This window comes from Ochotona curzoniae, unplaced genomic scaffold (assembly GCF_017591425.1).
Source record: "Ochotona curzoniae isolate NIBS_2020 unplaced genomic scaffold, NIBS_Ocur_1.0 contig_3520, whole genome shotgun sequence".
NCBI lineage: Eukaryota > Metazoa > Chordata > Mammalia > Lagomorpha > Ochotonidae > Ochotona > Ochotona curzoniae.
Window position 1 is genome coordinate 10,876,576 of NW_024465894.1, and position 25,963 is coordinate 10,902,538.

A 25,963-nucleotide genomic window follows, 5' to 3' on the forward strand; every position below is an offset into this window, starting at 1 on the left:
TTCTAACCACTCGTGTGGTTGAGCTTCCCCAAACCCTCAACATCAAAGGCCCACATAAGGCTGGTGAACAAACAGCAGGGTGGTGTAACCAGAAAGCTTTTCCACAAAGAGTAGGTGAGATATCAGCACAGGTTCAAACTGAACTACAAGGGTCCCACGGCTCCCGACCCAGGTAAAGAACAAAATGAAGTAAGTAAACTGATTGCTGATAAATAGAAAATAGAGCACTGGAGTAAAATTATAGGAAAGGGATAGCAGATAAGCTTTCCACATCCCATTTTAAAAGGATTAATTACCCATTTCCTGAAATGGCTCCATCAGGTTTTCATGCACCCCACAAGGGCGTACTCCTTGAGGCAGCCTACAGACATGAGTAATTACAGGAGGAATCATGAGGCAACTCTGGTGGTCCATACGTAACCCAAAATACCCATGGAATTGGCCAACAAGTCCCTGCGGACACATGACAGTTCGCTCTTCCTCTGTCAAGTCCTGTGTCTTTCTTTTTCCTTCCATAGATATTGATTCCTTATAAATATCCGCACTGCAAAATGCTAGCATTGTCTGCTTCTGAAAAGTCCAGCAAGCGCCCCCCAGGGAAGGATAGGGATTCTGGGTTCACTCTGAGTGTTTGTGGTTCCTCTCTGATGTGGCTACTAGGTCCCTTCAAATCCTCCCCCGACTATTCTTGGGGCTGTACAGGGTGTCTGCTGGGCATTCCTGGTGCTATAGCATGTCTTCAGTCCTCTTAACATTCCCTGCTCTGAATCTACTGTTGTAGCATTTGTCCTAAGTTCCCTATTTATGGCCCCATTTTTTCGTGGGACAGAAACTGCCAGCTAATTACTTAATTAGTTTATTTCACCTTGGCAAAAAAAAAAAATCTAGACTACATCTGTCCTAGAGTCAGGTGCAGCCTTGTGATTACAGTCTAGAAAATAGAATTTAATTGGCAGACATATGACATAGAGGTTAAGTAATGCACAGTGGCCAAACACCAGATGGGACTTGAACATCCCTCATCAGAGCAGCTGGATTTAAATCCTGGCTCCACTCCTGATTCCAGCTTTCTGCGAATGTGTACCCCATAAGGCAGCAGGTGATGGCCCAAGTACATGGGTCCCTATTTGAGTTTTTACCTCCTGATTCAGCTGGCCCAGCTCCAGCTATTATGGGTAGAGGGGTAGTGGGCCAGTGAATGGGAGGCCCTTTCTCTCCCCACTTCCAAGTAACTCTTTTTTCTAATCTCCAATTAAAAATAGATTGTGATCTTTTTTAAAAAAAAAATTTAAGTTAACAAAATAGATGTGTGTTTCTGCCAGTCCTGGCATATCTCACCCATGGTCTTTCAAGAGCTCTTCTCCTTTGCCCAGCTACATGCAAGTGACTTACAGGAGTTAAGACCACAAATGACCACATCCTTGTGGTCCTTCTTCACATCAGGAATACACACTTCTTTAGGTGAGAGGTAAAAATTGTGTTGTTTCAAATTACTGAGATTTGACAGCTTATCACCTAGAACATATAGTTCTTGCTAAACCAAGATAACTCCCATCAACAGACAGTTCTGCTCATTGCTGGGCACTCACCTGATTACCTACACTCCTTATTGGTCATCCTTTGTGCCAATAAGACACGGAGACCTAAGGTCTCAAAATGACTGCATATTCTCAGTGTAGAACAGTCAACAAGAGCTCACAGAATGGGAAGCGTCTCTCTCCCTGAGTGACACAGTGCTTTGAAGAATGAATCTGAAAGTGATGCTCATATCCTGATACGGTGTCTAGAATCAGGTCACTGCAGTTTCATTGAAGCAAACATTCCCTTCATGGAAAGCTTACCCAAGAGATAAACAGGTCAACAACATAAAATCCTACTGAGACTCTCCCCCTTTCCCTTCGTGACTGTGAATCTGAATCAAGTTCAGTTATATCTGACTCTTTTCCTTAATCTTGTATTTCCCACATATGACCCCTCAATTGGCCTTTAGTGCAGACAGCCTTCTGAAGTGTTGGCCTCCCTACAGTCTCACATATGACTCCATGAGAGAAGGGACCTCACTGGCCTGATCCATCATTCTATCCCCAGCAGCTAACAGAGTGCTCGATACACAGAAGATCTGCAAGGGCGCCGTGGAATGAACAGCAGGTTGTGCCAATGAGTGAGGAGCATAACTATGAGCAACAGATATCTTTTCCACATCCTGAACTGTGCTCATTCTTGAGAAAGAAAGGGTCAGGCCAAGCACCATGCGATATTGAGAATTCTGTCCCTGCTATTTGCCTCCTGGGTTAGTTAATGTTTAGATCTATTTATTTTTATTGGAAAGGCAGATGTACAGAGAGAGGGAATACAAAGATCTACAATCTGCTCGATCACTTCCCAAGTAGTCACAACGGCTAGAGCTAAAGCTGATCTGCCAGGAGCTCCTCCAGCTCTCCTGAATGGGTGCAAGGTCTCAAGGGTTTCGGCTGTCCTCTACTGCTTTCCCAGGTTACAAGCAGGGAGCTGGATGGGTAATGAAGAAGCTAGGACACGAACCAGCACCCATATGGGATCCTGATGCATGCAAGACAAAGATTTTAGCCACTAGGCTATCAAGCCAGGCCCAGGTAATTAATTTTGTGAGAAAGTTCAAACACTCATTCTAACATTTCTGAAGGTGTTTTCTTTTTTTAAAGGAACTAAAATAAAGAGACAGATAATAGACAAATAGGTTTTCCTACACACATACAGACACACAAACACCCACGCTTTACGGATTCTGTTTATCTAGGGAATCCCGTCTAACATGCCATTAAGGAAACATATTTAAATTCCCTTACATCTCTCGCCTTTCTCCTGAAACCTCTAATCCTCCAGGAAGACAGAAATGTCACCTTCTACTGGGACCCTAAATTCATGATTTGTTCTACTCATCTGGAATTTTTTATTGACTAACATAGAATGCCTATTATATGTTGCAGTTACTTTCTTTGTGCAGTTAGATGGAAACCTGCTGATGCGAGTTTCAAGAGGGGGAACACAAACACGCCTCCTAGTGAGGCACCTGGCTTATTTGAGGGTTCAGCGAAATCCTGGAAAGGGCTGAAATGTGTTCCTGTAAGATATGTAAGAATAGTCTACAAAAGCTCATTTTCCTTCTTGCGTCATACCCTGAAAGTCTTTTGTAAAATGTACCCAAATGTCCTCGGTGGTGGGACACAGAAGTCATGTAAAATCAATCACTCTCAATGTTTACCAATAAAGCCTTGTGTGCATGCCAGCAAAGCAACTGGAGTTTCAGTCAATTTTGTCAGCTGTAGTAAGCCAATCAATGAATTGAAAAGTTATCCTAGTGGTCCATCTTCTGTCTTTTCATACTCTCTTACATGATCCTCTACTGTATCATTTTGCACATATTGTATGTAGATACTTCTCAGTGGATCACAAAAGCAAATGTCTTTTTCATCTCAGGTTCTCAAACACTGATGAATAGAAAAAACACCTGGGGGTCTTCTTTTACGCCTCAGCATTCTTCCAATTCCCAACATCCCCCCCAACAGCTTTACCTCGACATTCCAAATTCACTCCAGAGGGAATGGATCTTTGGCATGTGCGTAATAAGCCCTTCCAGTTGATCACAACTCCTCTGGTCCACAGACCACTCTGAGAAGCTCTCAGATGCAGAATCTGAGTCTTTAACTAGATTCATTGACAAACTCAATAAAACAGTCACGTCAGTGACTCTCCCCTAGAGTTGAAAGGTCACTTCAGTTGCTTCCATCTCATAGACTAAGAGCTAGCTGGTCTTTGTAACCACAAATTGTTGCTATGAGTAAAGTGGGAATTACATCTCTGCATAGACACAGGGAAACGAGATTGATCTCAGACTCCTTCCTGTGAATCCAGCTCTTTTAGTCTTGACTGATCAAATGTAAACAATAGAAGTAAAAGACCTTAAGAAGAGAGACCAGGAAGGAAACATCGAGGTTCTCCCTCACCCTTACATATAACATAGTATATAATATTTTATGCAGTATACTTTATATAAATGCTCACTTTCCTACAATGATTCAATTTTATGGCCCTTTTGTGAATATGAATCAAAATGCAGCTGGTCAGTATCATATAGGAAATAAGCCAAAAGCCCCCAGATGACCCAAGGATATTCTGAGTCACCAAATCAGAGTATGAGTGTCCATGATAACCTTAGCCAACCGAGAACCAAGCTCCACTGTGAAGCTCACAGAAAGCTCAGCTTATTAAAATTCTGTCTTATGACAATTTAGGCTTTAGACTTTCAATGAGGTTAATATTATAAGATGGAACAAAAATATGCCAAGGATTCTATTGAAACCAGTGTGCTGGATAAGATGTAAGGACCACAAGAGAAGGCTGGTCCTCTCTCTGCTGCTCTGTTCATCTCCAGTGTGTTGGATTCTGGTCCATTCCCCCCTCTAACATATTCTAATCATGGTTAAAAAGCTGTAATTCCAGCAAGGGCCCAAAGTCTCTAGGAAGCCACTCGAAATGTAGCTCGTGACTAGACGCAGGTGGCTGAGAGATTTGAAGCCCATGCCAACACTTAAAATAGAAAAATGAGAAGTGGTTGCTTTTTGCTAAGAGGAAAGAAGTTTAAATATTTCCCAAAGTGAGTTCAACTTAATCAAAATTATACTTGCTTGAAACGTTCCAGAACAAAATGAAAGGCACATTTATAGTCAAAACCAGGCCTACAATCCAGGAAACCAAAATAAGTAACACAAAACAAAGCAATAAACTTCAGTGTGTGTGAGTGGACATGGCTATGTTCCAATAAAGCTTTATTTACACAACCAGATGGGAGAGGAGATTTGGCCTCTGGGTCAGAGTTTACTAACCACTGATCTAGACAAGTAACAACAGAATTTAAAAGAGTTATTAATGCTAGTGAAAGAGAGAGAGGGAATATTTTTAATATTTATGATATTCCAAGCAGGATTTCATACAGAGTAAGATAAGTGCATAGGATGCAAAATGCAATTGGTGCTCATTCTCAGAGGCCTGAATTGTTCAGCCCTGTGGCCTGGCGCTAAAAGATGTTTAACTTCATGGCCTGATTTTACCTTCACAGCAGTCATTCATGTCATCAACATTCCTTTCACAGGTTAGGAATGTGAGGTTCCTAACAGCTAGGTGACAAACTCAAGGTTGGCCAGCTCATATGTGGCTGAATTAGAGCTTCCACTCAACTTCAACGCTCATATTCTCCAGAATAATCACTGCTAGGCTAAACATGGAACAAGGTCCTTTTACTCAAAAAACATAACGTAAAAAAAAGATACAAAGTTGTAAATGTTCTTAGTAAGTTTAATCTGGTTTTTTTTTTATTTGTTTGTTTGTTTTTGAGAAGAGAGGAGAGGGAGCAGGGAGACTCCTTCCTTGGAGAAGTCTAGATAATCCATCTTTGTGCCCATGATGTCTTTTACAGAGAACAAGCTGCAGAGTATAAAGGCTGCACCTGGCTTTGCTCACCACTAGATTCCAAGTCCCTCACGGATTATGGTACATGTGGAAGGTGCTTACAACTACCATGGCTGAATTAATTCATCACTCAAAGCAAAAATGAATTACTATGATCAGAATGGTAGCTTCTGCCACTAGGGGATTAAAGGAGATGTATTAGGCAAAAATCTACAGATTCCACCAGGCCCAAAGAAGATCATCACAGACAGCCAGAGGAGACGGTGTGCACAGGAGCAATCTAAAAGGCTCCTAAACATGCGATAAACACACACTCATACTTATCACACACTAACACACACATATACTCACACAGGGGACCACGAAGCAAGCAAGAGGCAGACATTTGGTTAAGATGTTGTGGAGGATGCCCCACCTGTGTCTGTTTCTGATTCCAACCTGCCTGCTATGACGCACCTTAAGAGGCAGGAAGTGACAGCTCCAGCAGTTAGAGCCCCTCCCCCAAGGCAGCCCCGACTGGGTTCCCAGATCCTGGCTCTCTCCCATCTCTTCTCACATATCCTCCTTTATTTTTGCATTAAATAAATTAGTTAATATTTTTTAAGATTCATTTATTTTCATTGGAAAGGCAGAATCACAGAGAAGGAGAGACAGAAAGAGGTCTTCCAACCAATGGTTCATTCCCCAAGTGGCTGCAATGCTGGAGTTACACCAGGAACTTCCTCCAGGTCTCCCACACAGGTTCCCAAGGTCTACTGCTCTCCCAGGACACAAGCAGGAAGCTGGATGGGAAGTGGAACAGTCGGGACTCCAACTGGCATTCACATGGGAATCCAGTACATGGAAGATGGACATTCAGCCACTAACCCACTGTGCCAAGCCTTTAATTTTAAAACAATACAAATAGATGTGACTTAACTAGAGGGGTATATTCATTTCCTACAGTTGCCATAACAACTAATATAAATTAGGTAGCTTCAACAGTTTCTTCTCTAACTGTTCCAAAACCAAGGTCTTGCTAGGTCCAGGCTGTCTCCAATGTGTCTAGGGGAAAATCCTTCTTTAGCCTTTTGGGTTCTGATGGCCCAAGATCTTTCTTGGATTATAGCAGTATCACTCTCACCTCTGTCTCTATTTTCATATGGCCTTCTTCTCTATGTGCCTTCCTATGTCTGCCTTGCTCTGATAAGGAAGGTTACCTTGATTGAATCTGCAATGAAGTATTCGGACATAACTTTTGGGAGTCATTACCCACTACCTGTGAGTCAGAACCAGGAAGCACACTTGGTGTACTGGAGAGTGTGTGTCCCATGCAAAGCATTTGATATTTATCCTGTGTGGTCCAGCAAAATACTTCTAGATCTTAGATATAGTCCACAGGTGCCCAGAGAAGAACTCAATAACAATCCCAATAGCAATTCATAGGTAACAGCTTTAACATGACATCACAGTGAATTGTTGAGATTCAAATTGGAATTGACATGGCAGCTAAGGATATTTTGATCTCTCTTCATTCCTGAAATTCAGGTCAAACCTGCCTTCACATCCACTCTTACTTGGTAGAAGCAGGAAGAGAGAGCTCATCACCTACATGACAATTGAGCAGGAGGCTAGGCTCCATCCCGGTTATGCATAACTCTAAATTTGACTCACATAAGCAAAACTCAGTTTACTGATCTGAGCCAGGGCTTTCTCTGTCGTTATTACACTTAGCAGAAATCAGTCTTTGGCTGCTTTACCTAAACAGTTTTGGAGGCCAAATCCTGCGCTTTCAATACCTCTGCCACAATGTTAAAAAGTGTGATGTTTAGCATCCAGAAAACAGGAAGCCCCTGGGGTTTATACACCTGCCTTTTCACTTCGTCTCTGATCTCTGAATCTCTTCTTCCTAAGCCTGTTTTCTGACAAGCAGTTGATATCATTAATTCAGCTTCCAGAAACACTCAAAATAATAAGCCAATCTCTGCAGCCTACGTAAGAGGGGCCAAGTTCACAAGTAGGTGTTACAGAAAGGTTTGAGTGGTAGGACAAGAATAGGTAAGGGAGTTCTACTAAGGAGTAAAAAGACTCCCAGAGACATGAAAGCAGAGTGATTCCTCAGCATGAAATAAAAGTCTCTTCATCGGCTGGGGGTCTGGAATGCTTGATTATCCATCAAATGGCAGGTGTGGTGTCATATCACATGGCTGTGGACTGCAGCACCTGTAAGCAGCCACCAGGAGCTTTCCTCCTTGCTGCATTCACAGCCAGGATGTGGTGTGATGAAACCACAGCAACAAATCCCAAGCACTCGGGTGGGAAATCCCCCTGAGAAATAACACCTCCTTCTTGCACATCCCGGCTTCCCCCTGGGTCACACATCTCACACACACTCCAAGCATCACTTTGCCTCCCGCTGAGCTCTGCACAGGTAAGCCTTTGAAAGTCTATCTCCCAGAGTTCCCCAGGCCCTTAGAGGGTTAATCTTGTCAGTCCAGGCTTCTCTTCAGATGCCAGACCAATTCAGCATCAGTTTGACATAGATTTCTTTGGGGGATCTGGGTTAATCTTTCTGAGCAGGCTGTCCATTTGACAGGCATGCTACAGTTCTGGAGTCGGTCCACGCATCTCCTCCTTGACTCTCCTCCAGCCCTGGATTTGAATTAAATATTTAAAAGGGCAATTAAATTTAAAAAAAAAAGCAATCTGATGTTTACAGGCCCTCATAGGTAATTTATAAATGCTGCATTCCCCGTCCCGTTTTGTATAAAGAATTTAATTTGGAGAGAAGCTTCTGTGAGAGGCAGGATCTGTCCCAGGTGCCCAAGAGAGATGAACTGAAAAAAATCAAAAAGCTTGGTGCACATCCACAGGCTAGGATAGCAACGGCTACTCCACTTTCTGAGGATTTCTTTAATCCTCTTTGCATCTATGTGTGCAGACTGCCTCGTGCAAGTTACACTTTGCTCCATTTCTGGCCGGTATAGCTGGGTGCTAAATAAGCCCGTGGAGTCATGAATACAATATTATGGTACCCTTAATTGGACCCTGATATAGCAACCACAAGAGGACAGCAGTGGAAAATGTGCTGAACTGTAAATCCTGGTATCTGGTGATTAGTAATGTAGTGATTTTGATTTCTTCATAAAGTATCATGGACGATGTTAACATCAGGGAAATGGGGTGAAGGCTTCACAGGAATTCTTTGTCTTCACTACTTCTCTGTAAATTCAAAAGCATTCTGAAACAAAACATGTCTTAAAAAAATAGTAAAGAGTACCAATACTATTCAGTCACCCCCAAAATGGAAAAGTGAGCATTTGCACTTGGCCAAGCATACCCACCACCAAGGATAAGGGGAGCAGTTTGCAAACCCAGTGCCTCTTTCTTATCCCTGTCTTTGCCATCTCTTGCAGTCTAACTTCCTCAGTAATCTGTTTCTCACAGGAGAACCAAAGTTCCTGAGGGCCAGACACACAACTTTGCTAGCTCCTTTCTCTGCTCCTAGCAGAGTACTGGTGTCATATACGGTGACAAAATCTCATGGAAAGTTACTCTGCTCCTCATATTTCTTCTCATGTTCCTTCTCGCCTCTGAAGATCTCCCATTTCTGGAGACAGTGGCTCTGGCAACTGTTGGAGGAGGCACCAAACAATATCAAGCCGAGTAAGAAAGATATGAGGTGGGTTTTTTTGGGGGGAGGTATTTAAGAGAAGGTGAGCTCCATAGCTCAGAACTTGCCTGTACCATGGTTAATGGTTCCTAAATATCTTTTAGTTAAATGTCATGAAATACTGAACACAGAAAGAAGACTGGACTGCATGTGGAACTAACAAAGGATTCTTGACCGCACAGGAAGACAGAAAGCTCTTCCAAGAAGATGCTTCCTGAATCTACATCCCCCTTTTTCAGAAATCTCTCATCCAATGCATTGATTTGGTTGGCCATCATCTCTCCAGAATCATGACATTTTTGCTTCCATCAAAGCATAATCCACATTCAACCACAATGACAATGTTTTTTTTTTTCTAAATAAAAGCTCCAATCCTGTTACTCTCCTTTCTTAATTCTTCATGAATCTCAAATGTCAGCAAAAAGGAGCAAAATGTCCATAAATGTTAATGTCCAGGTTCTGCTTCTACCTGTGTAATATTTGGCATTCTAAATAAACCATGTGATACTCCGATTCTTGCTCTGTACAATAGGAGATAAGATACCCATATACAATATATGAAAATTGCCCAATACAGTGGCAGTCACACTGAAATGATACATTAACTCGTACATTGTCCTCCTGAGCAAGATATTTTTAGGACCAAAGAGAAAACAGGCATGGGACAAAGAGCACAAGTGGAAAGCTCTCATTCCCCAGCAGGTCACATCATCCAGTGCTTAAATCCCTGTTTCCACTTCCATTTTCACATAGCAGTAGGATACATTCGGTTTCAATAGATAAAAAAGCTTTGATGAGAAGGAAAGTGCAACTTCTTCTCAGTAAAGGGATCTAGCAATGTTTGTGGTTTGGAGATCTCTCCTGAGATGTGAGAATAAACCAAAGGCATATCTCAGCATCTGAGCATACAGTCAGGCCGTGCACTCGGGGACCCAAGGATTTGAGCCATCACCTGCTTTTTATCATATCTACGAGGGTACATATTAGCAGGAAGGTATAATAAGGATTTGAGCCAGGTCTTGTACCCCAACACTTAAAATGAGATGTAAACACCTCAATGTTGTTCTAACCACTGGAAGAATTCCACAGCTATAATATATTTTTAATACTTTAAACTGTAATCTTTCTCACTGAACTTTCAGATACAACTTGCAAACTTCATACAGTTGGCTTGTCTTTAACTCAATAGAATTTATGACTTACTAAAAGAAAAAAAAAGACCATTTGCATTCGTTGTGGCAACTCGTGCATGAATTATTTGCTTTGGTTACTTTCTTTCCATTTCAGTGGAGAGATTGTGATATTATGAATAACAAGATAGTAAAAATGGCCAGTTTACACACTCACACATATGTAATGGTTAAAGTTTCTTCCCTACATTCTTTGGGTTAAATAGTTTTAGTTGCTTCTCTAGTTACACGGCCCTTAAATTTTCTTTATTGATCAGATAGGGCCAAGCTTTAATAGGCAAGCTGACCTAGTGGTTTACAGTGCTTTTAATGCTCCCCAATATGTACAAAAACATACAATACTAGAGTGAAACCGGTCAGTCAGTGTTGGATGTGAGGAATTACAAAGTTGTGTAATTGCTAATGAGGTGTCTCACAAGGTTGTGCAAATTTTCCCTGGAAGCCAGGAACTTGCAAGGAGAAAACAGGCAGAGACCTTCTAGAATAAGCATTGCAAAGCTCAGGGGAAGTCACCACCTTTACCGGTATCCCCACAGGGCTGTCTAACTACATGTTGTGGCTGACATGAGAGACAGCCAGTGTCTGCAGCACATCATAAACGGATGCACGGCAGAAACATTTTATCATGGCCTGAAAAAGTCTGCACTAAAAATATGTATGTTTGACGCAACTCAGTCTAATTTCTACTGTTTATTCTTCATATTCAAGTCTGATAGATGTCATATGAGATGTTAGATCAACATAAAATATTTTACATCACTTATCTTTTTTCCTTCACATATTATAACCACAGTAATAAGAATCACTTATGCTATACTTCGTGGTTTATAGTTTTAGCTATTTTCTACCAATCCTTTGCAGCCATAATTTCTTACGCATTGGTGTGTGTGCATGTACGTGTGTTGTGTGTATGTTGAAACTTCTCTGCCAGATTACTTATATGAAAACATGTCTAAGCTAAATGTGTTCACTTTTTGAACATTTGCATTTCTGAAAAATACAGCTCTTTTGCTATTGAACAGGTGCACCTATCTTAACTAAACTTTTATATCTTAGTATTTCCTTCATTAAAATATTACAATAATTATAACAAAGCTTTTAGAGTCCCCTCTCCCACACAAAGTCAACTAGATCTGGGATTTGTTTCTTTCTAACCAATCCATTCATTTTACTTCATAGATTTTTTTTTTTTACAAAATCTATTTTAACCTTAAAATTCAAAATAACTTCATAAGGCAATCTCTCAGCTTTGCTGTCTTCTTATATGTTTCTGATAACACATGCATGGTAGGTCCACCTGACTAGCAAAGCTTATTTCTTTGGACCTAAAGTTCATTTTCTTCCTTAATTTTGCCTTTCCTCTGACTTGCTTTTTGTCCTCCTCAGAATCCTTCTGGAACTGCCCGTTTCTGTTTGTTACTATTTTTAACAGTGGTGCCTTCTGAGTTCTAAGATAATCCTTTGGCTTTTTTTCTCCCCCCTTTCAGTTCTGGCCTTCTGAACCCTCAGCTGCCCCTAACCACATATAACTCCTTAGATGTAAATCAATGTAAGAAAAAGATAAAGTTTAATTGTTCAGTCATCATTTTCAAGCGATTATCATAAGCAGAAAACAGCTACCTGTGAATAGGGAAGACACCGACTATCAGTGCAAATCTTAGGAAAACTTGGATTGTCTTCATTCTTTTCTCTTTTCTGTGGTAAAACATGCAAAACTGACCATCCATCTTCATGTACATGATTCAGTGGCATCTCACAATTCCCAGGGTTGTAGCAACTTTACATCTAGTTCCAGAACTTTAAAAAAAAATCCTGTGTCCTTGAAGCAGCCACTCTTTCTTCCATTCCTCCCCTAAGTTGTGGCATGTGGCAGGCTACTGTCTGTCTCTGATTTACCTATTCTTGGTTCTCAGAAAAATGGAAGGCATCTTTTTGTGTCTGGCTTTTTTCATTTACTAGAAAAACATTGCTATCATGTTTCTGGAGTTCATCTATGTTATACCAAGGTCAGTACCTCATTGTTTGATATGAAGATCCTACCTCTGTGTGTCCACTCATTTGCTGCTGGACATGTGGAATGAATTCATCTTCTGGACATTATGAATTGTGCTGCTGTGTACACTCAAGTACAGATTTCTGTCTGCAAAACCAATTCCCTGGGTTATGTAGTTAAAAGTGAAATGGCTGGTGATAATTCTATGTTAATTTCTTGAGAAGCTGACATGTTGTTTCCTAGAGAAATCATACTTTTTCACACTCCTGCCGAGAGTGTATGAGACTTCCTGTTTCTCCACATCTTCATCAACATTTGCTACTGTCCTTTTTCCTTTCTTTTAGCTATAGCCATCTTATGGGGGTATAAAGTGGTACATTACATAGTTCATAGGTTAAGACTTCCACATGGTTATAGAGTGTCAGGAGCCCTCAAAGCCTAAGCATTTTTTTTTAACTCTCTAACATTTGAGAATAGATGTGTACCAATACATGATACAGAACGTTGCCACGACCGCCAAAATGTCTCCTGGACGATGCTTTGCATTCTAACGGTCTAAATGATGACTCAGCTACAATTTAAGTTCAGCAACCTTAGATTTTCAACTACATTCACTCTTTACTAGTATTATTTCTTGTTTACACGTGCATCTCATATATAATAGCTTCCAGAATACTGTTGAAAATGAACCCTCACTTTCTTGAGATTTTCCCAAAGACAACTATTTAACACAGAGATGCTTATGCAGACAATTTAAAAATATCCCCTTCTCTTGACACACTATTCTTTCAGGTGCTAAGAGAGTTGTTTTTCTTTGGGCATCCCAAGAACTAGCACAGGAGTTAAGTCTAACTGTGGCAGAAATGGTGTATATCTTTTTCTAAAATAATAATAATAATAATAATTTGGATTTCCTTTATTTAATAATGGCTAGCTCAAAAATCCAGTAGACAAGGAAAATTGAAAATGGGTCCAAGCTAGACAAATTTCATCATTTCACCTCGAGGCAGGTGCCCTCCTTTATTTGCAGGCAGGCACAAGTTCACTGCACAAGGCCCACGCTCTGACAGGCATGGTTACTCAGCTAGGAACTATCATTGGCACAAACAATGTTCTCTGTCCAGCTTCCTTGCCAAGAGTACATGTGTAGTGCCATCCACCGTAACCCAGAGTGATGGATGGGGCCCAGTTTTGTTTCCCAAAGATCCCTGCTCTTCTTTCTCAGTCATTCTTGGTTGATCGATTATGTTGTTCTACTAGTTTCTTTTGCAGGTCTTACACAAACTCTTGCTTTCCATATGCGAAGTGACTGTTCGGGAAGATTCATCCTACACTCCACCCCTCTCAAGTATATCTACTATAACTGGTAAGGATTTTTTGATAATTCCGACATTTATATGGCATCTTTCCCTTGTTTCCATTGCTGACACAGAATTTGTCTTTACATCCTGTTGGTAAGCAACCAGGCCATGGGCACTTTCGTAAGCTACTCACGCTCACAATGTCCTTTTTCCATAAATCTCAATTTAGATTTAATCTTAGAGTTTGGTGGAGTGCAATTTAGAAAAATGATGCATTGTTCTCAGTCATCCATACCTTTGGAAATTCTGGAGGTTAAAAATATGAGGCCAGAAACCAGACCTCATCAAACCTTCGGGAACATGCCTTGCCTAATTCCAAGAAAAAGTGCCCACAAGAAAACCAAAACCTTTAAACTAATAACAGATGTGGCAGATGTTATAAGAAGTATTGTGTGTGCTGGGTACCCAAGGTTCAAGATGAATTATGAAAAGGAATCCGTCTTTCATCTGGATGTTTGACAGCGTGTAGATGAAACACCCGTCTAAGACAGTAGGCACTAAACAAATATACGGTGAAAAATGTCTGGCTGGCTGACTTGCTGAAAGGTTGGATTTTTCACTTCTCATCCAGATGTTTTGGCTCCACGGAGGTACTAGCAGGCTCTGCCAAGCTGATTTGTGATCTCTGAGTGAAGGGTGATACATAACCACGGAGCGTTACACCAGCAAATGAGTACACAGCACCATCACACTTGAAATGAGGTCTCTCCAACTTCAACAACTGCTGGTGACAGACCTGCCGGTCCACTCACAACTGTTTCTGACAGAGGAGCCCCTCATTTGCATACAACTCAGCATGACACATGCAAAAGTCGTTCAGTTATTATTGGTACTGATAATAGAGTCATCACCAGGAATGTATTCATATTTCTAATGTTGTCACTGCAGATTGTTTTCCTGTTAAAGAACAAGCCTATCAGGCATAAATATTTATGCTTAAAGGGATGTCAGATTCTTTAATCAGGGACTGGATTGGTCTTAATTGAATCTCAAGGACAAATCTAGATTCAAAGCTGATTTTGCAGATTTTTGCCCCGCATGACCAAGGATTCCTTAGTCTCTCTGGTCCCCAGATGGAAGCCAGATAGGTTTTCTCTTACGGGGTGCTGGGATCTAAGCTGTGTCAGCGGCTGGTCCTTTTGGAGAAGGACTTTATCTGGCATGCTAAGAACATGCCCTTTATCCAGAGCTTTCTTCTCAAAGATAGTTTACAAATAATACTTATCTGCAGCAATGAGGACCGTGTTCTGATCTGTGTGTGTCTGATTCACAGCCTGGTAAAACATAATCCCACAATATGTGTGGGATAAAAAAAATAAATACACTAAAGGCAAGAGGCTGTGGTGTAGAAAATCCACAAAGCAGACCATCTTAGTCACATTTGGAATGTTCATGTCATTTGAGATATGTGGACCATTCAGGGCATTCTTTCATCAGAACAGGTGGATGAATTTCATGAATTCAGACTCTAGTCCCAGGTACCCTAAGGTCCCAGATCTCATTTTTACCTGTGTGACATTGGACAGGCCTTTTGGTTGCTTGAACTTCATTTGTTTATTTCATAGTGTTGCATGTTAACTATGATAATTGAACTAGCTGTTATGTACTGGACTCTTAACAATAGGTCAGGAACTTCTCCAAGCATTTTATAAATTCTATCTCATTTAGTCCTTATGTTAACCTCAGTGAGGACAGACCCTCGCTTTCGCTCCATTTTGCAGACATGGGGATTGGAGGTGGTTAGGTCCTGTGCTGAGTACTGATAGTAAGCAGGTTAAGTAGACACAACACATGGCTTTAATTCATTCTCGGTAAAGTGCAGTCTGAAAGACGGGAAAGAATCCTACCCAACAGGGTGAGCAACTGGCATAAACTGAGTGTATGAAATTAAATTTTTAGAAAAGGAACAACAGCAGCCTCATGATATGTGATTGGTGCAATATTCTGGGCAGGGAGGGTCAGAGTAGAGAAGGCTGTATATTCCACAGCAAAAAAAGAGAAGGACTTGAGGCAAGAAGCTTGCTGAATTAGAAAATATGTTCAATTCATTTAGACACTTAAGGGTCCCAGTTCTTACTTGGTCATTTTTTCACTGATCTATAAATGTACCAAAAAAATTATCTACCTCAAAGAGTTTACTATTTCTAGAAAATTAAAAGAAACGAGTATATTTATGTCAAGTGCTAGGCACACAGTAAAATAAGCACACATCTTTTTACTTGCCTGTTGATATCACTGGGATCCCAGTAATGGATGGAATAGAGTTGGGTAGCAAGTTCACTTGATTCAGAGAGCAAGGTGGAAAAGGTAGATGCTCCTGGCTTCCTCGTATTCTCACAAAACACAGAACACCAAGCTACTTAGCAAGTGCCGTGCCAATGGATGGCTTTTGTGTTTGTGTTTCATTCAAGACAAAGCGACCCATTCCATGGTTCTTATTCCTGTTTCCTCGGCAGTAGTGGCAGAGCCTAGTGTCTAAATGGTGTTCACTTCATTGTTGAATGGACAGAGGGAGCAATGAACAGATTCATAGATGGGGATACAAGGGAATCACCCACAAAAGACCCAATCTTCAGTGTTAAGCATCTTTCTAGAAATGTTCTTAATTTTTGTAAATAAACCAAGGATACCTTTAGGAGCCAGTCATTCCAAGATCAATGTACTCTTGAGAGGCTAGGTTGATTGGATCCACTTAAGGTACTGGTGTTACATAAAAGATGTTCCAACTAAAAAGAACCCAAGACAAGCAGCATCTTTCCCTGTCAACCAAATATTCCACTATCCCAACTAAAATACAACAAAAATGCGCTGTGGGCCACACTAGGACCAAATGCTGAACACTACACTTCTCCTGTAGGCAAACTATCAAACGCAAAAAATAATCTAGAATAATCTTCTGGGGTTGGGTAGGTAACATTCTGATGCATTCATTCAAAAATAAGATGGGTGGCCTGGCGCGGTGGCCTAGCTGCTAAAGTTCTTGCCTTGCACATGCCAGGATCCTATATGGGCACTGGTTCTAATCCTGGCTGCTCCGCTTCCCACCCAGCTTCCTACTCATGGCCTGGGAAAGCAGTCAAGGACGGCCCAAAGCCTTGGGACCCTGCACCTGCATGGGAGACCCTGGCTCCTGGCTTCAGATTGGTTTAGCTCCAGCCATTGTGGTCACTTGGGGAGTGAATCAACAGACAGAAGATCTTCCTCTCTGTCTCTCCTCCTCTCTGTATATCTGATTTGACAATAAAAAAAAATAAGCCTTTAAAACAAATTTTAAAATGTAAGATCATTAAAGACAAGACCCTTAAAATCATGTTTTCAAGTGATCTGGCCTTTGGTCTCTTATAATTTTTCCACCAGTCCAACCCAGGTGGTGTGTACCTCTGGTGCACCAGCTCCACAGCTAGATTATTCAGTTGGGCAGAAATGGACGTTCACTGTTTTCTTCTCATTTTGCAGCCCTCTGGTAATCCCAGATGTTTTAATTACAGAGGAAAGGGAGCGGATGATTCTGACCATATGTCTCCATTCCACACAAATAAGTCTCCTCACCCCTCTGCGCAGGTTTGTGGTGCTGCAACTATCCCAACGAAGCTGATGCTGTCGGGCCTCATCACCATCTTCAATCCTTCAGTGAGCATGTTAATTCCAGGAACACCGGCTGGGACTCCTGTCCCAGGGAAATATGCAATCTAAAAACAATTATTCTCCTATCTCAGCAAGATGCTGTCCCTCCTCTCAGGACCTGGGTGTCTTTTCCCACTGGGTAGAAGAGGCCCACAGGCTGGTGGTGGGAAGAAGCAGGCAAAGCGATCATTTTGAGCTAGGGCGTTGACATTCCTCAGGCCATCTAGAAACTCAGACACTGGACTATTGTTTGTGCGGTGCCCGGCTGCAGGAATGCCCTGCCCTGCCAACAATGCTGGAAAGAAGTCAAAGGAGGTTCCCAGACATAGGAGAAGCCCTCACAAAGTTCATAGAAAATGTGCATTATTAAAAAAAAACTACATATGAACTTGAAAAATCCCTACATCAAAATGAGCTGATCTGTTTTTTTCTATGAGCATATGGAAGCTCCCTCTCTTAGCTGTAGCAAACACACACGCTCGCAAACACAGATCCATACACAAATTACAACGAGCAGTTCTGAGGAAGTAGCCAAAGCTGACAGTCATATTTAGTATCCCAATTCTGTTTCACTAAATGCTAAATTTGCTTTTAATCTCAGCATCACCACACACAGATTAAGAGCAAGCCCAAGAAAATTCTGTATGGTTTCGGGTTAGCAATACAGTTCTGTTTTCTACAATAATATCCAAAAGAAAAGAGAGAGGAAATTCCAAAGGGATAAGTATTTTTGAAGTGCAGCAAACACAGTAATGAAGTGCATGCATAGCCAGTGTACATCTTGATGCAGTTTTACACATTTTTACATCCATGTAACCACCACAGAGATCAGAGTGCAGATGTAACCAGCATCTTGGAGACCTACCCCATGCTCTTTCTGAGTCAAACCCCATAGGCAGCAGATCGTCAAACCCATCTCTGTAGACTAGTCTGTCTCTGAGTGACACAAAAACGGAACCACATGTGTACAAGTGGGTGGCTTCTATTATCAACAACATGTTAAAAGATGCATTCATTGATTGGGATGAAGCAATACTTCTCTCTCTCCCTCATTGCTGTACAGTGTTCCGTTATCTGAATGTTCCACAGTTCCTTCTACTGAGGGTGAACTTGCCAGATTTCTGCTTTGTTCTTTTCATTTGAACCTACTGTGTTTGAGTCTGTCACCATAAGCATTTTGACATGTGTGCACTCATATATTCAGGTATGAAAGAAGACTTGAATGTAGAACACTTATTTCTTGAAGTCCAGTTCGGGTGTTCCCATATTAGCTCAACATTATTTCTGACATGAAAGTCAGATGATTTAACAAAAGTGTGTGTGTTTGTGTGTGTGTGTGTGTGTGTGTGTGTGTGTGTGTGTGTGTGTGTGTGTATGCACATGCACACTTGCTCAGGTTCTTAAAATCCCTCCATAATGACCTACTGCCCTCATGATAAACTCCCAACTACTCCCCACCCCAACTTTCTCCACCCAACCACTCCGAACAACTCTCCATCCATCCCCCCTCCTCAGCCTGCTGCTCTCCCCAGCCCAGGACTGTGTCTGTGTTCTGCTGGCTTTCCACCCCTTGAAGGAACTCAGCAGAGCTGTCACTCACCCAGGAAGCCACCTCTCAGCTTCTTGCCAGCTTGCTTCCCTCTCAGGAACTTCTCTTCTCCATTCTCTTGCTGCTGCTGGTGGGCATGCAGCTTTGATTCCTGGTGTGGCAGCTTCTGAGTTTCTTTTATTCTCTTCTGCTTTGATCTGCTTGTGCATATCTCTTGTCACTTCTGGAGCTCTGTCCAAATCTATTGTTCTTTCCGTGAAATGTGTATTGTGTAACTCATTCATGCCGGTGTCCATTCAAAAATCTTTATTGAATATACAACACTCTTGTTAGTATCAAAGTAAGAGTGTAGGGGGAGGGACACCCAGGATATATAAAAGGGAATTTCTGCTCTTGGTAATCTTTAATCTAGAGAATGTGAGGCTTGAAATGAGGCAGACATGGATTTGAGTTTTGTCATGTGACTGCCACCAAATCACTTCTCTGACCATGAATTTTTTTTACCTATGTCTCTGATTCCTAACACAACCTAGAAGAGGAGAAGTAAATGACAATGAATATGCAAAACACTCATACACACTCACAATCTATTAATAGCTACATTAAAGGTCTTCAGCTTGCAGCTTTTTATAACAGAATACAAAATAACAAGGTCCATGAAAGATGTTCCAAATAGGAAATCTGACACACATGGGTCTGACATGGTGTGACAGGTAGAGCTGCTGCTTACAATGCAGCATCCCATAGTGAAGTGCAAGTTGGAGTCCCAGAAACTCCAATTCTGACCCAACTTCCTACAAATGCATCTAAGACAGCAGAAGATGACTTAAAGTACTTAGGCCCTTCAGGTCAAAGACCAGTGTTAAGTTCCTAGCTCCTGGATTCATCTTGGTCCAGCCTCATCTCTCTCTCTCCCTCCCTCTCTCTCTCTCTCTCTCTCTTTCTCCCTCTCAACTAGTGAATCTAGATAGTAATATGAGACCACAGAAACAAACTTTTGTTTTAAACAGATTAAAAACTGTATCAATACCCAATACCAGCAATTAAATAAACAAAAATGCTCTAATAATGAGGAAAGACTTATTAAACTAAAGCCACTGGCTATATGTTACTTTTTGTAAGCAATGCATGAAAAGAGTAGAGCGAATGTGATAATTCCAGGGAAAAAGTGAGATAACAGAGGAACTAGTTCCTGCCTTCCTGCTGCAACTCCTTATACATGAAATCTGTCTAGCCAAAGTCACTTCCTATTCCTGATGCAGCTTCTCATCTGGAAAAAAGGGAGATTGGATGAATCAGTCCCCACATCCCATCTAGGACAAGCATTCCTTAAATCAGTGGAGACAGTCATTCGAGGAGAAACCTCAGTCCCATTGCGAGTACTGCTCCTTGAAGCAATGGAAAATGTGATTCATTCAACACAAAGTCAAAACCTGGAGGTCCATGGAGCCTTTCTGGACCATGGTCTGCCCTGCTGGAGGGCTTGTGTCATTGGCCTGTCTGCAGCTTGAGAAAGCCGGTGAGAGCCTCAGGCAATGTCAACAACAACGGGTGACATTAATGTAAGCCGTCCCTGCTAAAATGTCATAGCTTCTCTCACGTTTAGGCAGCACCCTAGAAACTAAGTATGTCCATTCCATATACACTTTTAGGCTCTCAGGAAAGAGCCCCTGATAGCTATGTGCTCACTGCAGACTCCTGTGAACTCAACCTGAGCCAGACTTTCATTTATCATCTTGCCCTGTGCACCCCATGTATGACAGGCAAGAGGGAGAAAGAAATGCTTTATATTTCTAATGTCAACTCATAGTGTGATTCCAGGTATTTTGGACTTTTCTGTTGATTCCTTTTTTCCCAATGTAAAATCACCCAATAAATTCCCACTGATGCCTCTAGAGAAGCATCAAATGTAACTTCACCATTGACGTTTGCTTTGGGTCGCATGTCTGGCTTCAGTCAATGGGTTTAGTGTCCAAAACTGAGTTATTTCCAGAAACTAGACACATGAGTATAGCTTTTTGGGGGGTGGCTTCCCTAAGCCTCTGGACCATCCATCCTTGATGTTTTTTAGTTGCTTACGTTAAAAATAACAACTGTTGGCTGCTCACCTATCTTGTCCCTAGGGTTAGCCTGTTTTATAAACTATTCCACAACTCTGTAGCTTATGCAATAGTTGCATGCATTTCTGTTTCTTCCCAACCATGATTTTGCTTCCATCACCAGCACCAATATTGTTATTTTGGTAAGTGAAAGTTACCTTGGGACTCTCCCATAAAATATACCTAGCTAATGAGCTTCCCAACTTACATAGTGTATTCCATCTAGCATGTACACTTCTCTGGACAATTTTGACTCGGTTTACCAAAACTTCTCCCATGTCTGTTTCTCAACCTGTATGGGTCATGACTTTCTCCAAGTTCTCAAAAGTCACCTCAGCAATGTGTCTGGACCCTCTCCTGGAGTACACCCCAAATTTCCTGTATCACAGGTTTGTGTATGAAATCACAATCAACCCACAAATTCAACTTCATGTTCCCCTCACATGAACTCACATGTTTAGGATCCAGTACCAAGGATGTCCTCTGAGATCCTGTGTGTGCATATTGGCTAAGTTATATGGTACCTTTGGCTCTTCCTTCTTCAGAAGGCTCAGAACTCCCTTGCTCAGATTATATTGTATTTTGAACATCGCAGTTGCTTATCTGATGGCAGTAAGGATGAGTGATGTGTAGATCATGCAGGTAGTATATATTATTTTGCAAACAAAGTGACCTCTGAGTCCTCTTCAGGCAAAGAGAACTAGATTGTAACAAGAACATCTGTATTAGCTTCAGATCTCACAGTCTCCAACCTATAAATCCTCTTTTTAAAAGGAATCATTTCATTAGGTTAGGGACAGGACACTCAAGAAGAGAATCATACAGGATTGACACTCCAAGGGTGAAAGGAAACTTAGAAATATCTCAGAATATTGCCTATTACATTCCTAAATTCAGTGACCAGAGATATCTCTAAAACTTTGAACCTGAAGGTACCAAGGGGTGGTCATGTGGACACTTTCAAGACATCCAAGTTCATCTTGTTCCAGGTTCTTCCTTACACCCTCTGGAGCCTCCTCTCCAGCCAGTGTAAGACAAACTTCCACAAGTTTAATTCTTATTTTTGCCAAAGACCTGATTCTGCATATTGCAAGCTCTTTTTCAAACTCCCAGGTTTATTACAGTTCTCTACTCATTGTTCAAATTAATTTACTTCTCCTTTGTAAAAAATGCAAAGAGGGTTTTGGCCAAGCATACCTTTCCTCAGAATATGAGACAATAGACATTCAGGGAAATGGCCCAGGAAGTAATCACTGCAGGACCACAGTCTTCTGTCATGGGCCAGCCCTAAGGTTGGTATAGTAACACAAGAGCAGGGTGGGGAGCCTCTGTTCTCTGAAACAGTCTTTTCATCTCCAGCTCACTGCTTCCATGCTATTCTGAATGCATTACAGAAAATGTATGGGTGCAAGAGCCTGGAATTCAACAGCTCATAACTACAATTAACCACCATTAATTAATGGCTGCAAGAGAAATGAGCCATGCAATCCGTTTATTCCTGGGTTGTAAGTATTTAAATTCACAGTGGGATACAAGCCCATTTTTCACCAATGTGAATTTAAACCAAGTTTGAGTCAGGGCTGCATGCTATAGGAGACAGATGACTTCTCTGTGTGGTTTGTATTTTAAGTCTTACAGAGTGGAAGGAGACAGCAGAAGCAAAGAATTCTCATACACAGCAGAAACAGTGAGTGGAACCTAGTATCCAAGTACATGCCTTTCTATGTAAAGGTCTCTGACATGAGGCTTTGGGATACACACCATGTGTCCAGCAAGTATCTAATGTTGATCTTCACCAAATCCCCATGAAGGGTGTTATTCTCCTTGTTTTACAATCAAGAAAAGTGTTGGTCGGGGAAGTAATGAATTTCTATAGGAACTAAGTTCTGCTTCTTCATGACTAGCCCTCTTCCAGGATGTCTGCACTCATGTCTTTGGGTATCAGTGATTTCACAAATCCTCCATGGCCTGTGTCCTCACTTCCCAAATATTCCAGATGGCAACCAATATTCTCCTTGCCTTTAGATGTTGAAGCCATCACAAAGAAAACAATACAATTCAAGGAAAAGAGGAAAAGATTTTGATATTATTTAACAACAACCACCAAAGCACATGGTGTTCTTTTTTCTCAAGATATTAATAACAAAGGAAACATAGCGTTGAGTAACCAAGCGATCAAAGCCAACCTCACCAGCAATACATTCTATTAACATGACCTCGCTCCTAATATAAAAAGGAACACAACCTCACTTACACAATACGTATGTCCAAAGTGCCTAATGTCAATCTAACCATGAGGAGAAAAAGATCTGATGAACCGAGATTGAAGGGCAGTCTACAAAATAACTGATCAATACTTTTGAAAGCTGTCAAATCATGAAAAACAAGGAGACTAAGGTCTTCTCCACTTAAGACCAAAGAGACAGGTCAGAATCTTATAAGGTGAGCTCTGGATTGGATTCTGGAGCAAAGAAAGAACATCAGGAAGAAAATTGCTGAATAGGATGTATAGTTGAATTACATTGCCATACATTAGTATTATATTTTAAGTGATGTATTATAGAATTGTACCAACATTAATTCTTTGGATTTGATGCTTGTACTGTGGTTACGAAACACAACACCATGAGAGGAGGCTGGATAAAGGGTATATAAGAACTCTCAGCATTATTTTTGTAATGTTATTCAAAACATAATCTTTTCAAAGGAACGACATCCACAAACTTCCGAGTAATGCATTTTTTCTGAAAATATCCTTATCTTTATGTATAGATATGAAAAAAATCACTCCATTTAAGAAAATGTTTCATCCAGCTAAATTTGATATATGTGAAAGATTAGAGAGAAACGTGTCCTATTGATTCACAAAATAGTTCAGAAAAAAAGTGAATATTCTGCTTGAGGACTGCTGCTTGTGGAAGCAGCGCTGAATTAGTAAAGAATACACGTTCCCCTCAGTCGCAGTGGGGACTCACATGGCGAGATGCTGCTGGGAGAGATCAGCCACCGGATCAGAGTGGGAAGAGAAAAGAGGCCCTTCTGACATGGAGAGAAGAGAGCAAAGAAAGCAACCATCTTCTACAAGAAATAGAAATTGCCCACTCCTTTGACTATCCAATTTGCAATTTCTCTGTCAAATGGCATTTTTGTTGTTTATTTTTATAATGCATCTCATGAAATTAAAAAAAAAGAGAAAAGATTAATGTCCGTGTTGACATTTGGAACCTAAAGGCAACAAAGTGAAAAAGAAGGATCTCGGTTCCCTATAAACAAGTTAGAGACACAAGAACACAAGGAAGAACCAGGCACTGGAGGAAGGTCAGCAAAGGTCAGACCCTTGCAAGACAAGCTACATTATAAAACATGGCACAGTCTTTCACAGCAGCTGGTTGACAGGACAAACATCTGACACATCAGTAAATTCAGCTGACTGCTCTGTAAGCTTGTACCCTTGAACCCTTCTACATCATTTTTTCCAAGTTAGAGAATTTTACTCAAGGAATATAGCCATTTAAAAACAAAACAAAAATGGTAAAAAGGACTGTACATCAAGATGTTTAATTTCTGTTTTAGTTTCATATATACTATTAAGAACAGTCGAAAATGCTATGACTACTCAGTAACAGAAAAAATGGTTAAGTCATAAAATGATATCAACTTGATGGGACAGTATGTAGCCCATAAAAATGTTAATTAGGAATATGACAAAGAAACTCCACATTTGTTTATGATCTAATACTAAATGAACAAAGCAGAAAACAAAATTATGTGTACACTATGAGTAAAACTGTAAAAATTATGCCTGCATGTGGACAGGATCTGGAGTAAATATGAAAAATGAAAACAGCTTTATTTGGGATTTTTGTTATTGTCGTTATAATGCTATTGCACAGTAAATGAAGAACTTCAAGAAGATGAAAGAGTTCAACCAAAAATGGGGCAATTTTCGAAGGAAAAACACTTATTTTGAGTACCTCGGCTGTGTTTTCATTCCCAGGGGAAGTTATTGCATTTGGGAGAATGGATCGTATTTAGAATTATAGGGGAGAAAAAACCCCAGGACAATACCCTTAAATACAACAGCGCAGTTTCCCTACAGAACATTCCCTAATAGCCGGTTCGGACGAGAAAAGGGAAGCTGAAGAGGTACAAAGTAGGAGACTGTTGTTCAATCTCCCAGAGAGCCCGTTCAAACTCAAGGAATCTCTCCAGCAGTGGAGATTCCACAGCCCAATCTCTTCCCCTGGGAGAAGCTTCCACAAAAAATCCCTTCTTGCCCAGAATCCCACCTACCCTATTGAATCTGTGATGTTTCATCAATGCATTCACTCTCTGCAAAGGCTGGCCATTGGCCACAAGTCTAAAGTGAAGAGAAAGCCTCAGCTTTGCATGTGGGAGCAAACCATTTGCCCAAACAAAGGCGGTATCTAGGATTCTCCTAGCATTTCCTTGTTCATCTGCCCAGAGCTGCAAGGACTGAACACAGAACTCAGAGAGGGTGAAGGAATCCTCCTACAGGGCCTACAGCTGATGAGTGCAAACAAGTACAGCTTTGATGTTTGTGTCACATTGGCTTTCTTCATGCTTTCCGTAAGTTCTCATTTCTCCCTGGATGACCTCACTCCACTTCTCTGCCTAAACAACTCCTAGTCTATCTCTTTGAAGTAGGTGTTATTGTCACAAGCCCACTGATGGTGAAAATGTAGTTAAAAGAATCACTTGAGGTTACAAGCTAGAGAACTGTGGATCCTAGATTCAAACACAGGTCTGACATCAAATCTGCATTTGATTCTATCACAATACTCCCACTCAAAAAAGCATGAAATTTTGGATCATGGGTTTTATTGTGCTGTTTTCTCTTTCGACATTTATTTATTTGAGAATGAGAGAAATGGAGTAGGAAGGAAAAACAGGAAGAGGATGAGAGAGATCTTCCATCTGCTGGTCTGCTCCCCAAATGGCGACATTAACCAGGGTGGGTCTGGGCTGAAATGAATAACCCAAAACATTGTCCAGGAGTTGATCATCCATGGGTGATTTTGGCCTAAGA